Below are 24,819 nucleotides of genomic sequence, written 5' to 3' on the forward strand. Positions count from 1 at the left end.
ATTGCTATCATTCATTTCACTTCTACATAAGCTATAATCATTGAATGAGTAGTTGCTATTACTATTTTGAACAAACTATTATCTCTTAGATCAACTAAGAATAAGAAAAATAAAGGTTTTAGTTTGCCTTCACTTATTTTTTCTCTAATGCTTTTCCTTCCTTTGTTAGATTTGGTTTCTGACCAATATAATTTTCCTTTCTTCTGAAGAACTTATTTTAACATTTCTTACAAGGCAACAAATTCCCTCAGTGTTTGGCTGGAGAAGACTATTTTTCCTTAGCTTTTGAAGGATGATTTTGCAGGATACAGAATTCTAGGTTGGTGGGTTTTCTTTTTTCTCTTAATACTAAATATTTCATTCCAGTCTTTTCTTGCTTGCATGAATTCTGAGAAGTAAAATTTAATTCTTATTTTTGCTCCTCCATAAGTATGATTTCCCCCCACTCTGGCTTCAAGATTTTTTTCTTTATTTTTAATTTTCTGCAATTTGTATTTGCCATGTCTAGGTGTAGTGTTTTGTTTTCTACATTTATCCTGCTTGGTATTCTCTGAGCTTCCTGTCTCTGTGGTTTGGTGTCTGACATTAATATGGGAATAGTTTCTCAGTCATTATCTCTTCAAATATTTCTTCTGTTCCTTTTTCTCTTTCTTCTCCTCTGGTATTTCGAAAACATATATGTTATACTTTTGTAGCTGTTCCAGCATCCCTGGACATTCTATTCAATTTTTTTCTCAGCCTTTTGTCTTTGCTTATCAGTTTTGGAAGTTTGTATTGATATATCCTCAAGCTCAGAGGTTCTTTCCTCAACTGTGTCCAGTCTACTAACCAGCCCATTTCTGTTACACTGTTTTTTTTAATCTCTAGCATGTTTCTGTGATTCTTTCTTAGGCTTTCCATTTATCTGCTTACATCATCCATCTGTTCTTACATGTTGTCTATTTTTTTCATTTAGAGTCCTTAGCATATTAATCCTAGTTATTTTAAATTTCTAGTCTGATAATTCCAACATTCCTGCCATATCTAAGTCTGATTCTGTTGCTTCATATTGTGAGGTTTGTTTTTTTTTTTGCTTTATGGTATGCTTTTCGTTGAAAGCCAGACATGATGTACTGGGTGAAAGGAACTTGGGTAAGCAAAGCTTTGGTGCTGTGATGTTAAGGTGGTGGGGGGCGGGGGTGGAAGCATCCTATAGAGCTGTGATTAGGTCTCGGTCTTTAGTGTGCCTGTGATCTTGATCTATGAACTTCTCAGTTGATACTCCCATTAGCTGGGATAGTATGGCTAGAGTGGGCTGCCATGGAGTGTTTCTCTCTTCCCAGGTCAGTTAAAAACTTCACGGAGATCCAGTGTTTCCAGGATACCACAGAATTTTATCTTCTGAAGCTCTACCAGATTCTCACAGTGAATATTAGAGAAAAAAAAAAAAACCCTCACATTTCTGGCAGGGTGGAAAGAAAAGGTAAAATTTTGAAACATGCTGGAGAATTCTGTTCTTAATAGTTAAAAACTTCAGTTAGGCTCTGATAAAGCCTTGCTCCTTGGAAGAAAAGTTATGACCAACCTAGACAGCATATTAAAAACCAGAGATATGGCTTTACCAACAAAGGTCCATCTAGTCAAAGCTATGGTTTTTCCAGTGGTCATGTATGGATGTGAGAGTTGGACTCTAGAGAAAGCTGAGCACCAAAGAATTGATGCTTTTGAACTGTGGTGTTACAGAAGACTCTTGAGAGTCCCTTGGACTGCAAGGTGATCCAACCAGTTCATCCTAAAGGAAATCAGTCCTGAATATTCATTGGAAGGACTGATGATGAAGCTGAAACTCCAATACTTTGGTCACCTGATGCAAAGAACCGACTCATTGGAAAAGACCCTGATGCTGGGAAAGATGGAAGGTGGGAGGAGAAGGGGACGACAGAAGATGAGATGGTTGGGTGGCATCACTGATGCAGTGGACATGAGATTGAGTAAGCTCTGGGAGTTGGGGATGGACAGGGAAGCCTGGTGTGCTGCAGTCCATGGGGTTGCAGAGTTGGACACGACTGAGTGACTGAACTGAACTGAAAACCCCAAAGGTTAGTTTCTGGTAAGATAATTTCTCTAGCGGGCAGAACTTGGTAAGAACAGAATTCTGTAGCATGTTTCAAAATTTTACCTTTTCTTTCCACCCTTCCAGAAATGTGAGGGTTTTTTATTTTTTTTCTAATATTCACTGCGAGAATCTGGTAGAGCTTCAGAAGATAAAACTCCCAGCAGTGTGGCTATCCTGCAAACACCGGATCTCCATGAAGTTTTTAACTCTCAGAGTCATTGGCACTGAATCTCCAGGAATTCATCGATGACAGTTCAGGTTTTTCATACCCCTTACTGGTTCCCCTGGAGGTTTCTGCCCATGGGTTTTTGCTCCAGTAAGTTGTGATTCTCTGTTTCTACCCATTTGTCTCTCCAATTTTAGGAGCAGCAGTTTGCTTTGTGATTTCAGTTCCCTGAAAGATCTAAAAAGAGTTGTTGATTTTCAGTTTGTTCAGCTTTTTACTTGTTAGGATGAAGTGCTGGCTTCTATACTCTTTATGTGCCAGAACAGGAACTCCAATTCTTCATTTTCTAAAATAAGTACTTTTTTAAGAATCTTGTTGGCAATTTCAACTGCTACTGAGAAGAAAAAAGTTTCTCCAAAAGTTGAACTTAAATTTAAAAATTCCAAAGCTACCATATTATGTTGTTTGGCCTTATTGTTAATAGAACGCTAGTTATATGAAAAGTATAGGTATAACAACTTCCTTAAGTTATTATGCTGAAATGAAGGGCAGAAAATAAATTTCATAGAGTAAGTTGTATGAGTTTTTATTTTGTTGATATTACTTATCCAAACATCTACAGCCCATCATCAGGCTATGCAGGCACTCACAATAATAATTAAATCTTTTGATCACTGCCCGTACCCATTAAAATGCCCATATTCATTAAAATATAGCTTTATACATAATAAAATTTTTATCTTAGGATAAATGTAGAAGGACTGAACATATTTTATTTAACAGTTTGTTTGCTTGATTTATAACTTTTAACTATGTAAACATAGAGGTGCAACCACTACAAAAAACAGTATTCAGGTTCCCAAAAAAACAGTTACCATATGCTTCAGCAATCCCACTCCTGGATGTATAGTGAGACAAACTATAATTTGAAAAGATACATGCACTTCAGCGTTCATAGCATCACTGCTTACAGTTGCCCAGACATGGAAAGCACCTAAATGTCCATCTGCAGATGAACGGATAAAGAAGACGAAGTGCATATATACACAAGGGAAGACTAGTCAGCCATAAAGAAGAAGGAAATAATGCCATTTGCAGCAACATGGGTGAGCCTAGAGATTGTTACACTAAGTCAGTCAGTAAGAGGACAAACACTGTATGATGTCACATATATGTGGAATCTGAAATATGCTACAAATGAACTTAACGAAACAGAAACATACTCACAGACATAGAAAGCAAACTTCCATGGTTACCAGCAGGGCATGGGGTCGGGGAGCGACAAACTAGGAGTTTGAAATTGGTAGATACAAACTCCTGTATATAAAAGATAAACAACAAAGTCTGTATAGCACAGGGAACTATATTAGTAACCAGTAATAAACAATAGTGGAGCAGAATATGAAAAAGAGTGTGTGTATGTATCAGTATAACGGAGTCACTTTGCTGCACACCAGAAACGAACACAACATTGTACACCAACTGTATTTCAATAAAAAATAAATAGAGTACGGTGCCCTCCTTTGTACTCTTGCCTGGGGCCTGCAGACATGTGGATAGGCCTGCTTGTGACCGCCCCTCAGGTGTTAAGGGACTGGGGAGCAAACAGCATTAGAGGGATTCCTGCTAGAGGAGTCTGGGCTGAGCAGAGGCGCAGAAGAGAATAGAGGGAAAGAGAGGAACTTGGGCTGCACCGGACCTTCCCTCCTGAAGTTTCTGCCTAAACTCTTCTTGGTCTAACCCTTGGGAGGGCTCCCCACGGCTCCAGTCCCTACAGGTGATATGTGTGAATTTGATGGCTCATTGACTTAATTTAGAGGAGTCTACAAGCACAACATCCTGGAGAAGGGCATAGCAATCCTCTCCAGTATTCTTGCCTGGAGAATCCTGAGGAGCCTGGCGGGCTACGGTCCACGGGGTTGCAAAGACTTGGACACGACTGAGCGACTAAGCACAGTACATGATCACAACATTGAGCATAACCTTTACTTAAAAACTTTCACTTGAAGTATGTTGCCTGTCGAGCCCCACTTTAAAAGCTAATTACTGCAGTGTTTGTAGCAAAACAATTAACCTTTTCTGTGGTTGTATCCACTATGGTTGGCCAGAAATAATATACCTTCTAATTACTAACTCCTGTGTTACTGGAAAATAAAAATTTCGGTAGTAACATGACACTGCAGGAGAGAGGCACATATTTTCCTGACAGTTTGATGTATAAGATTGCCTCGTTGGAGCTCTGGAATTGTCGTTTGCAAAGAATGAGATTCATAATGCTAAAGAAACATAGCTTCAGCTTTGCCACTCCTTTAAGTTACATTTTGTGCCTATGATTTCATCCTACTTGGTTTTGTTCTTAGTGGCTTCACTACCTACCATCTGGTCATCTTTAAAATTTAGTATTTTACCACTTTTTATAGCAAAGCAGCTATATTAAGTCGAATATTAGAAATTATATTTTCCCTAAAGCTTTTTGCACCTAGAAAAGGACTTCTGCCTCAAACTTAATGATTTAGATAATAACTAATGTCCTTTGATATGGAAAGCCAACTTTATTCCTAATTGTGCTTCATGGGCTACTCATGACTCTATGTCATTTTCTAAAATTGCCGCAAACCAAGTGGGATAAGTATGTGTTACAGGGTGATAAGTGAAGGAAAATACAGAATTAAATTTTAGAGAAAATGGAATGAAAGAAATATTACTGTTTTTGCTGTTCAATAGAAAAGATTTTATAGAGGATGTTGGCCTTTGGAAACAACTTGAATATAAATTATTGAGAGATTTGTTGTTCCAGACATGGTATGTGGATTGGGAGACAGGATCATTTCAAACAATAGACCTTGTGTGTTTTCACTGGAAGGCAGAGGCAGGTTTACCATGAAGCTAATGAAGCTTAAGTCTTAGAGTTCCATTTAATTTTTTATTTGAAATGCAACTTTCTCTTAAAAAGAGTTCCTAAAACTTGTAAGCTTCAAGAAACTTAGAGTTCACTCCTCTTGAAAGGAGAAAAAGAATAGTGTGAAGACCAGGGAAATGGAGCAATTCAGGTGGGTTTTGAGGCTTCAGTCGTGTTTGACTTTTGTGACCCTATGGACAGTAGCCTGCCAAGCTCCTCTGTCCATGGGACTCTCCAGGCAAGAATATTGGAGTGGGTTGCCATGGCCTTCTCCAGGGAATCCCAGGGATCAAACCTAGCATCTCTTAATGTCTTTTAGCATTGGCAGGCAGGTTCTTTGCCACTAGCACCATCTGGGGAACCCAATTTTCAGGCAGTTAATAACAATTAAGAGTCTAACTTATTTCCTCTAGGTAAGGGGAAATGATGGGAGGTGAGGTTGTACCGACCTATGTTCTTATTAGTAGTAAACCTGGGTTTCCCTGGTGGCTCAGTGGTAAAGAATCCACCGGCAATGCAGGAGGCCATGAGACTCAGGTTCGATCCCTGGGTCAGGAAGATCCCCTGGAGTAGGAAATGGCAACCCCCAGTATTCTTGTCTGGAAAATTCCATGGACAGAGCAGGCTATAGGACTGTGGTGGGCTCAACTAAGTGACTAAACCATCCCCACTTGTAGAACTAGTGAAGTTTTGTTTGTATAACTTTGGCAAAACTCAAAACTTTAATTATTTTATTTGAGAAGAAATGGAGCACTGAGCAGTACATGTCTGTTCTTGTTGCAGAAATCTTCAAACCAGGGAAAGCCCTGGCCATCTTTGGCCCTCCACCGCTTCTTCCGATCTAGAAATCCTTGCTGCCAAAGGCAGAGTTCATGGGAAAAGGAAATTCTTCTCCCACATTGCTTGGCCTGGCCCTTCACCTTCTCCATCAGTGATGAGAATTTCTTCCCACGGCGGTGGAGTGGGGCGGGGGGGTGGTCTTTGTTACCCTCTTCCATTGGCTGGATTTTCTTTCCCACATCGCCTTATCTGAGAGTAGAATTCACACTCAAGGTGGATTCAGCCTCCAAGAAAACCTACTAATGAACAACCAAAACCATAATAAAAACTTGATTTCAGTCTCTTTTTAAATATAATGTCAGATGATAACTTTCACTTTTAATTTAAACACATACTTTTTACTTAAATAACTAGGTTTTTGCTCAGATTGAATGGATTATTTTAAAAAGAGAAGGCTTTAAACAGGAATTTTGTGAATAAAATATTTCCATTTTAGTAAAAATTCTGGATAAAATATTGTATTTTAATTGATAAATCCATTGTTGCAAAAATGATAATAAGAGAATCACATGGGCAGTTCAACAACCAGAGACATCACAGATTATAAAAGCAATTCTCTGGGCTTACTGTAATTATAAATACAGAATGTTTTCCTACATAAAATTATTTAAACACAAAAACACATTGACAGGTCTAGGCTTGAGCGGGGTGAGATCAAGACATGGTGGAAGGGGGCTTCCCTGGTGGCTCAGTGGTGAAGAAGCTGCCTGCTAATGCAGGAGATACAGGTTAAATCCCTGATCCAGGAAGATCCCACATGCCATAGGGCAACCAAACCTGTGTGTCACAGCTAGTGAGCTTGTGTTCTAAAACCCGAACTCCAACTACTGAGCCCGAGCACCCTAGAGCCCGTGCTCCACAAGAGCAGCTACCGCAATGAGGAACCCACATACTGCAGCCAGAGAGAAGCCCCCAATTGCCACAACTAGAAAAAAGCCCGCACGGCAACAAAGACTAGCACAGTCAAAAGTAAATAATAGATTAAATTATTTTTAAAAAGACATGGCAGAAGGAATAGATTCAGAAGAGAGGTAAAAAGATATATTTCTAGGAGGTATAGGAAATTGTTGATGTTGGGTCCCTTGTGGCTAGCTAATAGTCGAGTCTAAGGCAGAGACTGGTGTGCAAAGGGGACTTCTATAGAGTATATATTACTTTTATAAAAACATTTTGAAGGAAAATAGGAAAATCTTACTGTGTAGTGTATATACAATAGAAAAAAACAATACAATACAAAACCCAACAATTAGAATCCACTATACTTCTATTAAAATGGCCCAAATCCAGAACACTGATGATACCAAATGCTTCCCAGGCTGTGGAACAACAGGAACTCTCTTCAGTTGCCAGTGGCTATGTACAATGGTACAGCTACCTTGGAAGACAGCGTGGCAGTTTCTTACAAAACTACACAAACCCTTGAGTGAAACAGGATAGGGCCTGTACGTGGGACCCTTTACTGGCTGGAGTGCTTGCACCTGGACAAAGGTCTTCTTGAGCAACAGAATACAAAGACACTACAGGGGATTAAAAATACCTCATGAATTTGCAGTTGCGGCAAATCATGAGCAAGATGCAAAGTGGCCAAACCCAACTGCCACTTCTGACAAGACTGTACATGATTGATCTCTGCACCCAGCACCAGCAAGGGGGTGGGCAGACCACCTAAAGCCACTCCTCCCCGCTGACCCACCAATCTGTCCCCTACCCTCCCACTCAGGGAGCAAGCAAGGGCAGCTGTTACTTGTTTCCGTCCCCTCATGCTGCAGTGTTTGTCAAGCTTTCCCTGAATTCCCATTATCAATTTCTACTAACTTAAGAATCCAGGGACCCTGATCGGTAACTTTACCATACTACCATATGGTCCAGCAATCATACCCCCTAGTATTTACCCAGATAAGCTGAAGAATTATTTCCACACAAAAAATGTGCAGTCAGATGTTTATAGCAGTTTTATTTTAATAGCCAAAGCTTGGAATCAACCAAAATGTCCTTCAGTGTGTTATGGGCTTAATGTTTGTGTTGCCCCTCTCCCCTCCGCTAAAGAGTTGAAAACGACTCAGTGACTAAATAACAACAACATTCCAAGTTCATATGTTGAAGCCCTACCCTCTATAGTGATGTTGCAGGAGGTGGGGTCTTTGAGGGGTGTTAGATTTAGATGAGGCATGAGGGTAGAGCCCCCATGATGGGATTTGCTTCTTGTGAGAGAAGGAGAGAACCAGAGCTTTCTTTTTTTCTACCATCTAAGGTGACTTCCCAGGTGGTGCTAGTGGTAAAAGAACCTGCTTGCCAAGAGGAAACATAAGACACCTGGGTTCAATCCCTGTGTTGGGAAGATCCCCTGGAGGAGGGCATGGCAACCCACTGCAGTATTCCCACCTAGAGAATCCCATGGACAGAGGAGCCTGGTGGGCTACAGTCCATGAGGTTGCAAACAGTCGTACACGACTGAAGTGACTTAGCACACACTCACACACAAGGAGACAGCCAGAAGGAGGCCATCTGCAAGCCAGAAGAAAACTGAATCTAGGTGCCTTTATCTTGCACTTCTCAGCCTCTAGAACTGTGAGAAAGAAATTGTTGTTTAAGCCACGAAGTTCACGCTGTTTTGTTATAGCAGCCCAAGGTGACAGAGACAGCAGGTAAATGGATAAACTATGGTACATCCAGATGATGGAATAGTATTCAACACTAAAAAGAAGCTATCAATCCATGAGGAAACATGGAGGAAACTTAAATACATATTACTGATAGAAGCCGATCTGAAAAAGCTATAGGCTATAATATGATTTGGGGCTTCCCAGGGGTCTCTAGTGGTAAAGAATCCTCCTGCCAATGCAGGAGACATAAGAGATGCAGGTTCAGTCCCTGGGTTGGCAAGATCCTCTGAAGAAGGAAATGGCAACCCATTCCTTATTCTTGCCTGGAGGATCCCATGGACCTGGTGGGCTATGGCCCATAGGGTTGCAAAGAGCTGGACATGACTAAGGCAGCTTACCACACATGGTGTGATTCCAACTATACGACATTCTGAAAAACGCAGAACTATAGGCTGCAGTCCGTGGGGTCGCTAAGAGTCGGACACGACTGAGCGACTTCACTTTCACTTTTCACTTTCATGCATTGGAGAAGGAAATGGCAACCCACTCCAGTGTTCTTGCCTGGAGAATCCCAGGGACGGGGGAGCCTGGTGGGCTGCCATCTCTGGGGTCGCACAGAGTCGGACACAACTGATGCAACTTAGCAGCAGCAGCAGCAGCAGTGGAGAAGGAGGAATGAATAGGTGGAGCACAGAGGCTTTTTAGGGCAGTGAAACTATTCTGTTGTTGTTGTTCAGCCACCAAGTCATGTCCGACTCTATGCACCCCCATGGACTACAGCAGGCCAGGCCTCTCTGTCCCTCACCATCTCCCGAAGTTTGCCCAAGTTCATGTCCGTTGTATCTGTGATGCCATCCAGCCATCTCATCTTCTGATGCCCTCTTCTCCTTCCGCCCTCAATCTTTCCCAGCATCAGGGACTTTTCCCATGAGTCAGCTGTTTGCCTCAGATGACCACAATACTGAAGTTTCAACTTCAGCATCAGTCCTTCCAACAAGTATTCAGGGTTGATTTCCCTTAAGATTGACTGGTTTGATCTCCTTGCTGTCTAAGGGACTCTTGGGAGTCTTCTCCAGCACCATAGTTTGAAGGCATCAATTCTTTGGTGCTCTGCCTTCTTCACCGTCCAGCTCTCACAAACTATGCTACATGCTACTATATCAGTGGATAAGCATCAGCAGACATCTGTCAAAACTCATAAAATGTAAAATACCAAGAGTGATCCCTAATGTAAAGTATGTCTCTGAGTGATAATGATGTCAATGTAGGTTCATCAAGTGCAACCAATTGTACCGCTTTGCTAGGGGATACTGATAGTGGGGGAAGCTTATGTGTGTGTGAGAGCAGGGAGTGTATGGGTACTCTTTGTACCTGCCCCTCTATTTTGCTGTGAATCTAAAGAGAGCCTGAAATATAAAGCCTATTAAAAAGAAAAAAAGGGAAATAAAAAAAAAAAAGGGTTTCAGGAAAACTTCCCAGAAGACTGCAGTCTTGCTTTTGAGAGCCCACTGATTAGTCTAAAGGGGTGGGTGAAGTTAGGAGCTCCCATTGAGACCTTAAGAAGCCACAAGCAGGAAGGAGTTGAGAATATAGAATAAGATAATTAGGCAAATGGGTAAAATAAAAGGACGGTCTGCATATAGACACACAGGCATTCACACTACTCTGCCAGGGTCAAGTTCCTAGCAGTGGGGTGGGAATGGGAGGTGATAGAGGATACTCTCCTGCAAGAGATATCTAAACACACACACAATGGGAGGGAAGTGAGTGATACCTCCGGCTCTAATGGAGAAACTAGATAAGGCAGAAGAAATTGCTAGAAAAGTGTGTGTGTCTTACATGTTTCATCCAGTTTGGCATTGCAGTTCTCTCAGAGAGCGACACACTACCAGACTGTAAAAAATGTTGGAATGGATACATTCCTTGGCTTTCTTCCTGTTGGACTGGTTTACTATGTTTGAAGTGTTGGCAGTCCATTTTACTCAACAAGAAAAGAGGTGATTTGAGACATTTTGTAATTATCATGAGCTGCAGGGAAATTGTATCTTGGAGGGAAAACCCCGACATATCTTGGACATCAATCATGACTATTAAATCTGCTTTTATCATTTTATTTAGTATTTGATTCCCAGGTTAAACCTTTTTTGCATAAGCCGTCTCATGTATTTTTCTAAACCTAATTTATACACATTTTCATTTCTTGGTAGAATGGAAACTCTCATAGTGGAAAATTGATTCTCTTTTGGAAAAGGAGATTTCTTTTTTTTCCCCTCTAATTGCTCCCATGCTTTGAATAATGAGTCTTCTTAAATATTTCTCCTGATCATGGTTCTAAACTTTAAGTCTAACAGTGAAATTTCTTAGAAACAGGGGAAAAAGAAAAACAACTTTGAGATGGAAGAAGCGTGGAAACTGAATGTGGTATTTGGTGACATCCCAGGCTCTGTAAAGAGAGCCTGGTGAAAGGCACTGGGGGAATATTTACAACTACCAGGTTTTGTGAAGATATTTTTAGTTCTTACAGACAATCACCTACTTTACATCCAACAGCAAGAAGCAGAGGAGTGTGGCTAAGAGCTAGGGCTGTAGCTTTGTGCTTCCTGAGTTCAAAACCTAGGCTGGACATTTACTCACTCTGTACTTTAGGTAGGTGTCAGTTCTCTGGCCTAGTTTTCTCTATCTGTCAAATCAGTTCAATAATAAAACACTTCTGCTTTTCCGCCCATTCCCCGCTTCCACCACCTGCTTGGGCTACACCAGGCTCACTCTGAGCTGGGGCTCCTGCTAAGCTAGCGCGGCAGTGGCCATCATGGTCACCTACTGGGACCTCGTCAGGCATGATGAGATGTTCTCCAACATCTATGAGATCTAGGAGGTCACTGATGGGCTGTGTCTGGAAGTGGAGGGGCAGCTGGTCAGTAGCACAGAGGGTAACACTGATGACTCGGCTCATTGATGGAAATGGCTCCCCTGAAGGGGGCAAAGGTTACCTAAAGCACAGTAATCACTGGTGTCAATATTGCCATGAACCATCACTTGCAGGAAACAAGCTTCACAAAAGAAGCTTACAAGAAGTACATTAAAATGACCTGAGGTCAGTCAAACGGAAACTTGAAGTATAGAGATCAGAAGAGTAAAGCCTTTTATGGCAGGGGCTATGGAACAAATAGAGCCCCCCCTCACTAATTTAAAAAACCGTCAGTTCTTTACTGGTGAAAACACGAATCCAGTTGCATGGTTGTGCTGCTGGACTTGTGTGAGGATGTTGCGACCCCATATATGATTTTCTTTAAGGAAGGTTTTGAAATGGAAACGTGTTAACAAGTTTGGCTGTGACTTTGGATCTAGCACCTATCTTCATAACTGGCTGGCAGCTTCTTTTCATCTACCAGGACTGAGACAAACGGGACTAGGTTCAACTTGAGCTCTTTATTTTGACATTGATTTATTTGGAGTAGAAGCATTATTTTTGAGGGAGGGGAAAAAAACCCAACACATCATGTAGGTTGTCTAAAAATAATGTTCATAAGGCTGTATATTGTCAACCTGCTTATTTAACTTATATGCAGAGTACATCATGAGAAACGCTGGGCTGGAAGAAGCACAAGCTGGAATCAAGATTGCCGGGAGAAATATCAAGAACCTCAGATATGCAGATGACACCACCCTTATGGCAGAAAGTGAAAAGGAACTAAAAAGCCTCTTGATGAAAGTGAAAGAGGAGAGTGAAAAAGTTGGCTTAAAGCTCAACATTCAGAAAACAAAGATCATGGCGTCTGGTCCCCTCACTTCATGGGAAATAGATGAGGAAACAGTGGAAACAGTGTCAGACTTTATTTTGGGGGGCTCCAAAATTACTGCAGATGGTGCTTGCAGCCATGAAATTAAAAGACGCTTACTCCTTGGAAGAAAAGTTATGACCAACCTAGAGAGTATATTCAAAAGCAGAGATATTACTTTGCCGACTAAGGTCCGTCTAGTCAAGGCTATGGTTTTTCCTCTGGTCATATATGGATGTGAGGGTTGGACTGTGAAGAAGGCTGAGGCTGAAGAACTGATGCTTTTGAACTGTGGTGTTGGAGAAGACTCTTGAGAGTCCCTTGGACTGCAAGGAGATCCAACCAGTCCATTCTGAAGTAGAGCAGTCCTGGGATTTCTTTGGAAGGAATGATGCTAAAGCTGAAACTCCAGTATTTTGGCCACCTGATGCAAAGAGTTGACTCACTGGAAAAGACTCTGATGCTGGAAGGGATTGGAGGCAGGAGGAGAAGGGGACGACAGGATGAGATGGCTGGATGGCATTACCGACTCGATGGACGTGAGTCTGAGTGAACTCCAGGAGTTGGTGATAGACAGGGAGGCCTGGTTTGCTGCGATTCATGGGATCGCAAAGAGTCGGACATGACTGAGCGACTGAACTGAACTGAAATTTAAAAAATAATACATTTCTCACTAGGTCTTTTGAGGCTTAAGAATTAATTTACATAAAGCATTAAAGCCATTGTCTGGCGAATAGTAAGATGCCCAATTAACACTGACCACTAAGTCCATTGAAAAAAGTCTCTGGAGGCCTTTTGGACACTGGTAGATGACGATGGTGCAGGCTGTTCTGATCGGGACATCAGGCATTCCCTGTTTCTTCCCTTCATCTCAGACGGTGCTTTTGAGAATCACACAGCAACTATTAACTGTGTGAGTCATTGCCTATGAATTTACAGGTTAAACTCACTTATGTGTCTGTGGAGAGCTATAGGTCAGCTAAGTGGGTCTGCTTCCAGAGGTTGGATGGCTACTAGCTATGGTACTTCACCATAGCTAGTGAAGTCTGGCATGCTCTCAAAACACTAGTCTAGCAAGGGTTTATTCATATAGGTCTCTGAAATTTCTAGGAGAATGAAACTATTCTAGGCCTTTTGAGACCTAGACTCAGAACTGGCATGGTATTGCTTCTGTTGCATTTTGTTTGGTGAAGCAGTTCACAAGGCCAGCCCAGATTCAAGGGGTGGGGAAATGCCATCTCTCACTGGGAACTATTTCAACGTCATCTTACAAAAGGATATGTAAAAAAAGAAGAGAATAAGTACAGCCGTCTTTGCAGTCTTCTACAGTACCCAATTTGTAGCGTTTCTTCTACAGCATTTCTGGCGGGTGGTCATGTAGCTGGAACACCTTCAAAAACAGGCAGGTCACTGTTTTACCAGGCAACTCTGTATTGTTGAAGTGCTTTTATTATGCCTCTGTAGAGACACTGACTTTCACAGAATTTTTGAATCATAGAATTGAAGGTCATCCAGGCAAGGACATTTTCGAAGCCAGGTTCCTGTACAGGAAGCCACAGGAAGCCTGCAATTTCCACTGATTTGTCCCCGTTCTACCTCTTGGAGCAAAACAATATATTATATATTTATTACTTCTTTGTTTTCAAGACAGTCTCACTAAGGCCAGCTTGAGCATTACATGCCAGGTGCATGCTCTACTCTAGCTCCCATTCATCCATTGTTTTCATTCACTTGTTCTCACACTTAATATTTATTTAAACAGATTCCATGAGCCAGGCACTCATTTTAAGATGAATAAAGGTATGATGTCTCAAAGCACTCATATTTAATACAAAGTTTCATTCTACCACTTGCCAAGTGTGTGACTTGGGAAATTTTAATTTTCTAATTCTCAGTTTCTTCACGTGAAAATTGGGTGTATAGTTCCTCATACTTTCAATTTTTAAAATATTTATTCACTTATTTTTGGATTGCCTGCCCTAGTCTTAGTTATGATACACATGGTCTTTGTTGTGGCGTGCAAGATCCAGTTCCCTGACCAGGGATGGAACCTGGGTCCTATGCACTCGGAGTATAGAGTCTTGACCAGTGGACAACCAGGGAAGTCCCTACGAAACAACTGGATATATAATATCTCTACTTAACAAAGCGGTTGCAATAACTAAATGAAATAAAATGTCTGGTGTTTAATAGCCCCTCAGTCAATGGTAGCTGTCAGCTATGATTAAGGTTATTAAGGGATAATTCCTGTCCTGGATATGTTTCCTGGGATCTCACCTTTTCTTGGGGTCTCAAATTACTTTCCACATCTTGGTAATGCTTCTTTCTTTAGAATAAGTTATGTTCTACACAGATAATATAGTATGGTATAGCACTTTGAATAAACGGCCTTTGCATTCAGATATAACTAGGTATGAATCCTCACTCAGCCATATACTAGTCTGTGACTTAAGTTCTCAAAGCCTCAGTTTATAAACCTGCAGACTAAGGATGATAATAATCTCAGATTTGGTATGAGGAATATATGAGAGAATGTACATACAACCTTTAACATGGTGCCTGACACTTAGGGAGTCCCTCCACTACCCACTCTCCACCAGATGAAAGCTGTGAACTTTATTTAATACATGTTCATGATTTGTAGCATGGTGTCATGAAAAAAATCAGAAGAAAACTTGGCCCTGGATTTCCCTGGTGGTAGAGTGGATAAGAGTCCACCTGCCAGGGGACACAGGTTCAATCCCTGGTCCAGGAAGTTTCCACATGTCTTGGGCAACTAAGCCCATGTGCCGCAACCACCGAGCCTGCACTCTAGAGCCTATGAGCTGCAACTATTGGGCCCCTGCACTGCAGGAGGCCACAACTATTGAGGCCTGTGCATCAGAGCCTGTGCTCTGCAACGAGAGAAGCCACCGTAATGAGAAGCCCATGCCCCACAGTAAAGAGTGGCACTTGTTCACCACCACTAGAGAAAACCTGCGTGCAACAGCAAAGACCCAGCATAGCCAGGATAACAAAATAAAGAAGAGAACCACCTCAGTCAAGCCACTGTAGCTCTTGGGGGTCTTTGCCTCGATGTATAAGGGAGGGGATGGAGTCTGTGGTCCCCAGAATAGCTCACAGCTCCAACAGCTTATTCCTCCAGGTTCTCTTCCTCTTTTGATCAGAAATAGAGTTATGTTGGGATAAGTGTAAGAGTGCAAGAAAATGGAGACTCAACGTCTTTCCAAGATTAAAAATCTCATATTGTGAGTCTCAGCTCCCCACAAATGTGCCAGGCCACCCTGGTATTTATAATCAAGTATTGTGGTCAAGAGAGCCAAAGTCAGAGAGAAATTGCCCTGCTTCATCCAGGCCTCATGCCAGAAGTTTCACACCATGCTGTTCTGAGTACTGGGCATCACAGCAGCTGTAACTGAGGGGACGGCCACTAGAAAGAGCTTGTTTGCAAAGTCGTAACAGCGCTGTCAGACGTTACAGGTAAATGCTTAACAAACTTTCTTACATTTTCCTTTCTGTGTCCCCCAAAGGTAGGAGAACAACTGTTTGCCTCTTCAACTGCATTTGCTCATGTGCTTTCTTCTTATTTTCTTCAAGCGACAGCCTCATATACATAACCACTGTGAAGATAACTTAAAACCAAAAGACAACACCAACTGATGACCTGCAGCTAATCTCCCATCACTGGCTTAAATATTGTTCAGAGTTAGAAAGAAGGTAGTGAATTATTGACTTCTGTGTTCTAGTGCCTCAGAATACTTAAAAACAAAACCAAAAACTTATCTTAGTCTTGGCAAATGATAGCTGCCATTAAGGACCATTCTCCCAGATGTGAGGACTGGATCTAATATGAGAGGGAAAGGGTGGCAGAATTGCAGGCCTTGTGATCTTTTTTTTTTAACCTTAATGTAAAAGAGCTCCCACTAGTGTTAATATCAAATCCACAGGAAAAATTCAGAGCAATACACAACTTTGACTGGCTTAAGTGCCTGTCATGGACCTGTCATGAGGGAGTACTAACCATAGCCCACTTTGGCCGCATGCCGCTTCGTCTGGTTATATCTCTGTTGCTGCTGCTGCTGCTAAGTCACTTCAGTTGTGTCTGACTCTGTGTGACCCCATAGACGACATCCCACCAGGCCCCGCTGTCCCTGGGATTCTCCTGGCAAGAACACTGGAGTGGGTTGCCATTTCCTTCTCCAATGCATGAAAGTGAAAAGTGAAAGTGAAGTTGCTCAGTCATGTCCGACTCTTAGCGACCCCATGGACTGCAGCCTACCAGGCTCCTCCATCCATGGGATTTTCCAGGCAAGAGTACTGGAGTGGGGTGCCATTGCCTTCTCCGTATTGCCTTGTTAGGTTCCATTTAAGGCTCAACGTTCCTTTTATGTTTACCCTTTCTTCAGAAGGCTCCCTTGTAAGTTATCTAAGAAATGCACCATATTTCACAATGTAGTTGAACAATAAAAATATATATTTATGTATATTTTTCTCTGATGAGAGAAATATTTCACTCCCAAATGTGTCTCATTAACACTGTTTCTGACTTGAACCAAGATAAGATGCTTCTTCAACACTCTTGCCAAGATGGTTATGTCTTGTGAAATTCTGGTCATTATCAATTGAAATGCCTCTAAGCACCAGACAATATATAGGCCATATCAATGTTACTTGTGTAAAAAAAAGAGAAAAGTATCTAGAAGCTAGCCTGCTTGTCCAAGCCACCAAAACAGCAGAAGAGATTGTGGGAGAGAGAGCTAGTTCTGGCACAAAATAATATATTTTATAATAAATTAGGCATTGCATTAGAACTATCATAAAACATTTATAAATATTTACAAGTCTTTCCTGTCTTTAAGAATATGAAAAGGAAAAAGTTAAACATGCAGTATAATTATGTTAGGGGCTTCCCTAGTGGCTCAGAGGTTAAAGCGTCTGCCTCCAATGCAGGAGACCTGGGTTCGATCCCTGGGTTGGGAAGATCCCCTGGAGAAGAAAATGGCAACCCACTCCAGTATTCTTGCCTGGAGAATCCCATGGACGGAGGAGCCTAGTAGGCTACAGTCCACGGGGTCGCAAAGAGTCAGACGTGACTGAGCGACTTCACTTTAATGTTATGATTAAAGCCTCACAGCATGTCATAGTGATGTCAGAGAAATCACTCAGGGAACAAAAAAATAAAAAGTGAGAAAACTTCTATCACTGGGTCAAGTCCAATAAACATTATTTTGACATAATTGTAAACTTCTATAGTATACAAAAGCAAGAGAGTTCCAGAAAAACATTTATTTCTGCTTTATTGACTATGCCAAAGCCTTTGACTATGTGGATCACAATAAACTGTGGAAAATTCTGAAAGAGATGGGGATACCAGACCACCTGACTTGCCTCTTGAGAAACTTATATGTATGTAGGTCAGGAAGCAACAGTTAGAACTGGACATGGAACAACAGACTGGTTCCAAATAGGAAAAGGAGTATGTTAAGGCTATATATTGTCACCCTGCTTATTTAACTTCTATGCAGAGTACATCATGAGAAACGCTGGGCTGGAAGAAGCACAAGCTGGAACCAAGATTGCTGGGAGAAATACCAAGAACCTCAGATATGCAGATGACACCACCCTTATGGCAGAAAGTGAAGAGGAACTAAAAAGCCTCTTGATGAAAGTGAAAGAGGAGAGAGAAAAAGTTGGCTTAAAGCTCAACATTCAGAAAACGAAGATCATGGCATCTGGTCCCATCACTTCATGGGAAATAGATGGGGAAACAGTGTCAGACTTTATTTTGGGGGGCTCCAAAATTACTGCAGATGGTGCTTGCAGCCATGAAATTAAAAGACGCTTACTCCTTGGAAGGAAAGTTATGACCAACCTAGATAGCATATTCAAAAGCAGAGACATTACTTTGCCGACTAAGGTCCGTCTAGTCAAGGCTATGGTTTTTCTAGTGGTCATGTATGGATGTGAGAGTTGGACTGTGAAGAAAGCTGAGCGCTGAAGAATTGATGCTTTTGAACTGTGGTGTTGGAGAAGACTCTTGAGAGTCCCTTGGACCGCAGGGAGATCCAACCAGTCCATTCTAAAGGAGATCAGCCCTGGATGTTCTTTGGAAGGACTGATGCTGAAGCTGAAACTCCAGTATTTTGGCCACCTGATATGAAGAATTGACTCATTGGAAAAGACTCTGACGCTGAGAGAGATTGGGGCCAGGAGGAGAAGGGGGCGACAGAGGATGCGATGGCTGGATGGCATCACCGACTCAATGGACGTGAGTTTGAGTGAACTCTGGGAGTTGGTGATAGACAGGGAGGCCTGGTGTGCGATTCATGGGGTTGTAAAGAGTCGGACATGACTGAGTGACTGAACTGAACTGAACTGAACTGATAGTGTACAATGAGCTTCCCTAGTAGCTCAGCTGGTAAAGAATCTACCTGCAATAAGGGAGGCCTGGGTTCAATCCCTGGGTTGGAAATAAGTCCTGGAGAAGGGAAAGGCTACCCTCTCCAGTATTCTGGTCTGGAAAATTCCATGGACTTTATAGGCCATGGGGCCTCAAAAGAGTTGGACACGACTGAGTGACTTTCACAGTGTATGATAATTAAGTCTGTTTGCCATAACAGTATGATCATTGTCAATCAAGTTAAAAAACAAACCAAAAAAGCCAACAGTCTATATATACTAGAAGAAGGATGTGAAAGTGAAAGTTACTCAGTCATGTCCAACTCTTTGCAACCTCATGGACTATACAATCCATGAAATTCTCCAGGCCAGAATACTGGAGTGGGTAGCCTTTCCCTTCTCCAGAGGATCTTTCTGACCCAGGAATTGAACTGGGGTCTCCTGCATTGAGGATAGAAAGACTAAAATCTCTTGCTGCACAAAAAGATCAATAGAAAAGAAAATGTTCAGCAAGCATATTAATAGAATTATAGCTCTAAAAAACATTGGGAGATGAATTAGACTACCATCCCTCTAAAGGCTTCCTGTATCTTACCTGCTCCCTCAAAGTAAAATTTTTGAAATATTTATTTTAGATGGGAAAAGTATAACAAACATTTATTTGATACTTTCCATGAGTCAAGCTAGAGAAGGAAATGGCAACCCACTCCAGTATTCTTGCCTGGAAAATTTCATGGACAGAGGAGCCTGGCAGGCTACAGTCCATGGGGTAGCAAAGAGTCAGACACGAATGAGCCACTTACACACTTCCGTGAGTCAGGCATTAGTTGAATGCTTGCGTTGTCTTGTTTGGTTCTGCTGATTACTCTATAATCCTAGGAGGTAGGTACTGTTACCATTGCCATTTTTATAGATGGCTTCTAGAGATGAGTTAACCTGACCACGGTTACACACTCATAAGTAGATACCAGATGGAACCCAGGTCTCTCTGACCTTTGACCCTCTACCAGTCATTTGCCTGTTTGCTCTCAGCTCCAATCTAGCCCTCCCATGATCTGCTCTGCAATGCAGGAGGCCTAATCTGCACTGTGTAATACAGAAACCACTAGCTACATATGACTCTCCAAGTTATGCTAATTTAAAGTTAAACAAAATTTGGAATTCAGTTCCTTGGTCATAGCAGCCAGTATAAAATGAAATATTACTCAGTCATACAGAATGTCACAAAAGACTGAATACTACTCAGTCACAAAAGAATGAAATAATGCCATTTGAAGCAATGTGGATGAACATACAGATCAAACTAAGTGAACCGAGTCAGAGAAAAACAAATACATGCGATCACACTGCAGAGTCTGAAATATAACCCAAATGAATTTATTTACAAAACAGAAACAAACTCACAGACTTAGAAAACAAACTTACAATTATCAAAGAGGAAAGGGGGTGAAAGTGAAAATGTAAGTCGTTCAAGTCAGGTCTGACTCTTTGCGGCCTCATTAACTATACAGTCCATGGAATTCTTCAGGCCAGAATGTTGTAAAGGGATGGGGAAAGATACATTAGAAGTTTGGGATTAGCATATAAAATAAAGTCCTACTGTTTAGCACAGGGAACTATATTCAATATCCTGTAATAAGCTATAATGGAAAAGAGTATGAAAAAGGATGTGTGTATATATGTGTAACTGAATCACTTTGCTGTTCAACAGAAACCAACACAACATTGTAAACCAGCTCTACTTCAATAAAACAACAACAACAAACATAGTGAGCCTCAGCACTGACTGTGAGGAATGACTGATGGGCCTGGTCACATCACTTTCTTTCTTTTTCTCTACCATTTTTTGGGGCTGCAAGGAGATCTAACCAGTCCATTCTGAAGGAGATCAGCCCTGGGATTTCTTTGGAAGGAATGATGCTAAAGCTGAAACTCCAGTACTTTGGCCACCTCATGCAAAGAGTTGACTCACTGGAAAAGACTCTGATGCTGGGAGGGATTGGGGGCAGGAGGAGAAGGGGACGACAGAGGATGAGATGGCTGGATGGCATCACAGACTCGGTGGACATGAGTCTGAGTGAACTCCGGGAGTTGGTGATGGACAGGGAGGCCTGGCGTGCTGTGATTCATGGGGTCGCAAAGAGTCGGACACGACTGAGCGACTGAACTGAACCGAACTGAACCCTTGCAGGTGGTAGCAGATCCCTGCAGTTACTAATCTCTGTTACCTCACTGTCCCTACTTTGCTCCTCTCCCTTCCAACACTTTGCGACTCTTCCTTTTATTAAATTCCCTATATGAAATACCAAGAATGTTTCTGGCTAGATTTTGATTCTAAGTTCTTAACTTAAGCTATAGTAGAAAGGAAATGAAGAGAGTTAGAATTTAACTAACACCAGAATGATTAGTGCATTTCCCAGCTGGCACTAGTGTTAAAGAACCCATCTGCCAATGCAGGAGACATAAGAGACACGGGTTTGATTCCTGAGTCAGGAAGATCCCCTGGAGGAGGGCATAACAACCCACTCCAGTATTCTTACCTGGAGAATCCCATGGACAGAGGAGCCTGGAGGGCTACCGTCCATAGCGTCACCCAGACATGACTGAAGCAACTTAGCACACAAGCACATAGAATAATTACTATCTAGACTGAAACTAGAGTGACTACTAACTAAAGTGAGTGCTTAAACTATGAAAATGATTTGTCTGGGAAGGGAAGATTTAGTTTTTTTTTCCTACGATAAGTGTCATTACTTACATTATTTAAAAACATTTAAAACTTTTCTAAAGTTTATAGATCTGCCCTTGAACTTAACTCTTACCCTCAACTTATTTACCAAAAACTGAAACCGGATCTCAGGAATGGTAAAACAACTAATTAGGCTAATTCTGTGATGAATCAGTTAATCTTAGCCCCAACAACAACAACATCAACAACTTACACCTACTGTAATTAATATATTCAAAGTTAATACTATTCACTAGTGATCAAATGGGTTGGAGGTGCAGAAGATGTGAGGTCCTAAAATGTGTCCCTATTATTTATATGTTCCTATTATCATTGGGCTTCCCGGGGTAGCTCAAACGGTAAAGAATCTGCCTGCAATGCATGAGATCTAGGTTCGATCACTGGGTTGGGAAGATCCCCTGGAGAAGGGAATGGCAACCACTCCAGTATTCTTGCCTGGAGAATCCTGTGGGACAGAGGAGCCTGATAAGCTACAGTCCATGGGGTCACAAAGAGTCAGACATGACTGAGCGACTAACACTTATTATTTGCTTAAGAGAACCTTTACACAAAGGGAAGACATTTACTATTTACTCATGCTGCTCGCACCAATGCCTGTTAAGGAATGAAAGAATGAGAAGGCAGCCCAAGGCAGGACTTCCAAAATAATAGATTAAGGAGCTCTGAATACCCTTTCCCAAGGGAAGCAACAATATCACTGGTAGTTCACAGCAATGACCTGATTATTAATATACCCTGTATTTGCTAATTTTTAAATAATATGGATAATAGTCAAAAGAAAATACCAGAAGAAAAAAAATCAAGTTCAATATTGTATATATAGAATGATTTCAGTCGTATGCACATGTGGCTCAGCGATTAAGAGTCTGCCTGCAATGCTGGAAATGTGGGTTCAGTCCCTGGGTCATGAAGATCCCCTGGAGAAGGAAATGGCAACTGACTCTGATATTCTTGCCTGAGAAGTCCCATGAATAGAGGTCCCTGGAGGGCTACAGTCCATGGAGTCACGAAGAATTGGACACTTAGCGACTAAACAACAACAAATGTACACATAGACACATATCTATAGAAATATGGAAGAAAAGATGCCAAATGTTTATAGTGGCTATTTCTGGGTTTGATAATTATCTCAATTTTTCAATTTGTCCAATGTACACTGCATTGCTAATGATTAACAAATCATTATATGTTAGTTTAAATGCTTATAAAATACTTTGCTTTCATTTCTGTTAAATTTACGTTATCACAGGGTATAAAGTAACAGTTCTCAAAGAATGGTCCCTGGACCAGCAGTATCAGCAACACTGGGTAACTTGTTAGAAATGCAAATATCAGATCCACCCAGGACCTCCTGAGGGTAGGGCCCAGCAGATCTGTGTTTTCAGAAGCCCCACAGGTGGCACTGACGTTCACTGAAGTTTTCATTCATGTGTGCCAAGTCACTTCATTTGTGTAGCTTGCCAGGCTCCTCTCTCCATGGGATTCTCCAGGCAAGAACACTGGAGTGGGTTGTTGTGCCCTCTTCCAGGGTATCCTCCCCACCCAGGGATCAAACCTGTGTCTCTTATGTCTCCTGCATTGGCAGATGGGTTCTTTAATACTAGCGCCATCTGGGAAGCCCTGAAGTTTGCTTAGAAATTGAAAGTAAAAGTGTTAGTCACTCAGTCATATCTGACTCTCTGCAACCCATGGACGACAGTCCACCAGGCTCTTCTGTCCATGGTATTCTCCAGGCAAGAACACTGAAGTGAGTTGCCATGCCCTTCTCCAGGTTACCACCCATCTAAAGACAACTTCTGTTACTCGTACCTGTAAATCCCCCTAGTGTTTCATAAGTGAGGTCCAAAACCTTCAGTCATTTAAAGTGCAAGGTTCCATTATTGTGGGATTAATGAACTGATTGGGGTGAGCCTGCTGATGAGAATGAAAACTTATAGAGTTGTGCTGTCTGAATTCATTGTGGGGCAAATTATGCTGCGGTTTTATGATAAATGTCAGTCTACAGAGTGCCCTCTATATTGAAATCCATGGTGCCTTTCATAGTCGCTCAGTTGCGACCCCATGGACTAGCCCACCAGGCTCCTCTGTCCATGGGATTCTCCAGGCAAGAATACTGGAGTGGGTTGCCATTTTCTTCTCCAGGGGATCTTCCTGACCCAGGGATTGAACCCAGGTCTCCCGCATTGCAGGCAGAGGCTTTAACCTCTGAGCCACCAGGGAAGCCCAGATAAAATGCTAGACTGATTTAAATAGAACTCAAGTTCATGGAGGCCACTTGACATCTGCAATGTTTTACAGAATTGGAATAAATTTTAAAAAAAATTCCTATCTCTGCTTGTCTGATGGTTTCACCTTCTCAAGTTTGATTTTTTTCCCCATAATTCTTTCTTCTCTCCTCCACCTGTGCAAAGATGGCTGATTTCCTCATTTTGTGGGAAAGATCCATTGGCCTCCTGGATTGGAGAGGTTCCTATCTCACCTCCCCCATGGAGTTTAGCCCAATGTGTTGCATTTAGTGGCTTCTGGATCTGTCATCCCCCCACTAAATGGAGGACCCGAACCCTTGTGAGAAGAGATAGTAACTTGCCCCTCCCTACATCTCTAGTTTTTTTTTTCAGTCACAGGGCCTGGCGGACAGCCAGAGCTTAAAATGATGGTTCAATGAATGAAGCTATGAATAGAATGTTACAATTTATGAAATATACCCATCTATTCAACATCAACTGTTTTGCATAGCAAATTTTAATACAAGAAATGCAGGCTGGGAATTTTACCAGCATTAATTTTAATCTGCAGGGAATGCATGTAGTGCTTAAAATATATGTGCTGTGCTGTTTATCATTTAATTCATCTTAACCTCATCAATTTTTCAGGAACTTCCAGCAGATGGCACCAATAAATACTGTCATGGGACTGAATTGGAAATTGGTTGATATTTTTCAACATGAGCTTTAAAAAAGCAAGATAAATAAAATTTCTTTAGTTCAACTGATAATAACTAGTATCTGTTTAGTATTCTCCAGTTAGCAAAGTGCTTTCATATCCTTGTCTCAATTCTGTCTCAAATTCTGTCAAGGTACTGAGAAAATTTTATTATGTACTTTCGATTTTTGTTGACATGTCATTTAGTAACAGTGGCAGGATAATTTATGCCAGTTAATGACTCCATTATTAGTTTATATTTATAACACACACCAATCTTTTAAAGATCAAAATTTTCTTAGGGAAAAAAAAAGTTCTTTGGAATATTTGGGCATGATCCTACACATGAGAACTGAACAGTAACTCA

At 41.5% G+C, this 24,819-nt stretch overlaps 1 non-coding gene and 1 pseudogene across 1 annotated transcript; both read left to right on the forward strand.

Moving 5' to 3' along the window:
• The first annotated feature begins 11,412 nt into the window (after positions 1-11,412).
• LOC138088636 (translationally-controlled tumor protein pseudogene) lies at positions 11,413-11,924 on the forward strand (annotated as a pseudogene).
• A 5,366-nt stretch (positions 11,925-17,290) lies between these two features.
• On the forward strand, positions 17,291-17,362 carry TRNAW-CCA (transfer RNA tryptophan (anticodon CCA)). The gene has a single exon. It is a non-coding gene; the product is annotated as a tRNA-Trp (tRNA).
• The last annotated feature ends 7,457 nt before the right edge of the window (positions 17,363-24,819 follow it).

This window comes from Capricornis sumatraensis, chromosome 11, assembly GCF_032405125.1.
Source record: "Capricornis sumatraensis isolate serow.1 chromosome 11, serow.2, whole genome shotgun sequence".
In the NCBI taxonomy this organism is placed as follows: Eukaryota; Metazoa; Chordata; class Mammalia; order Artiodactyla; family Bovidae; genus Capricornis; species Capricornis sumatraensis.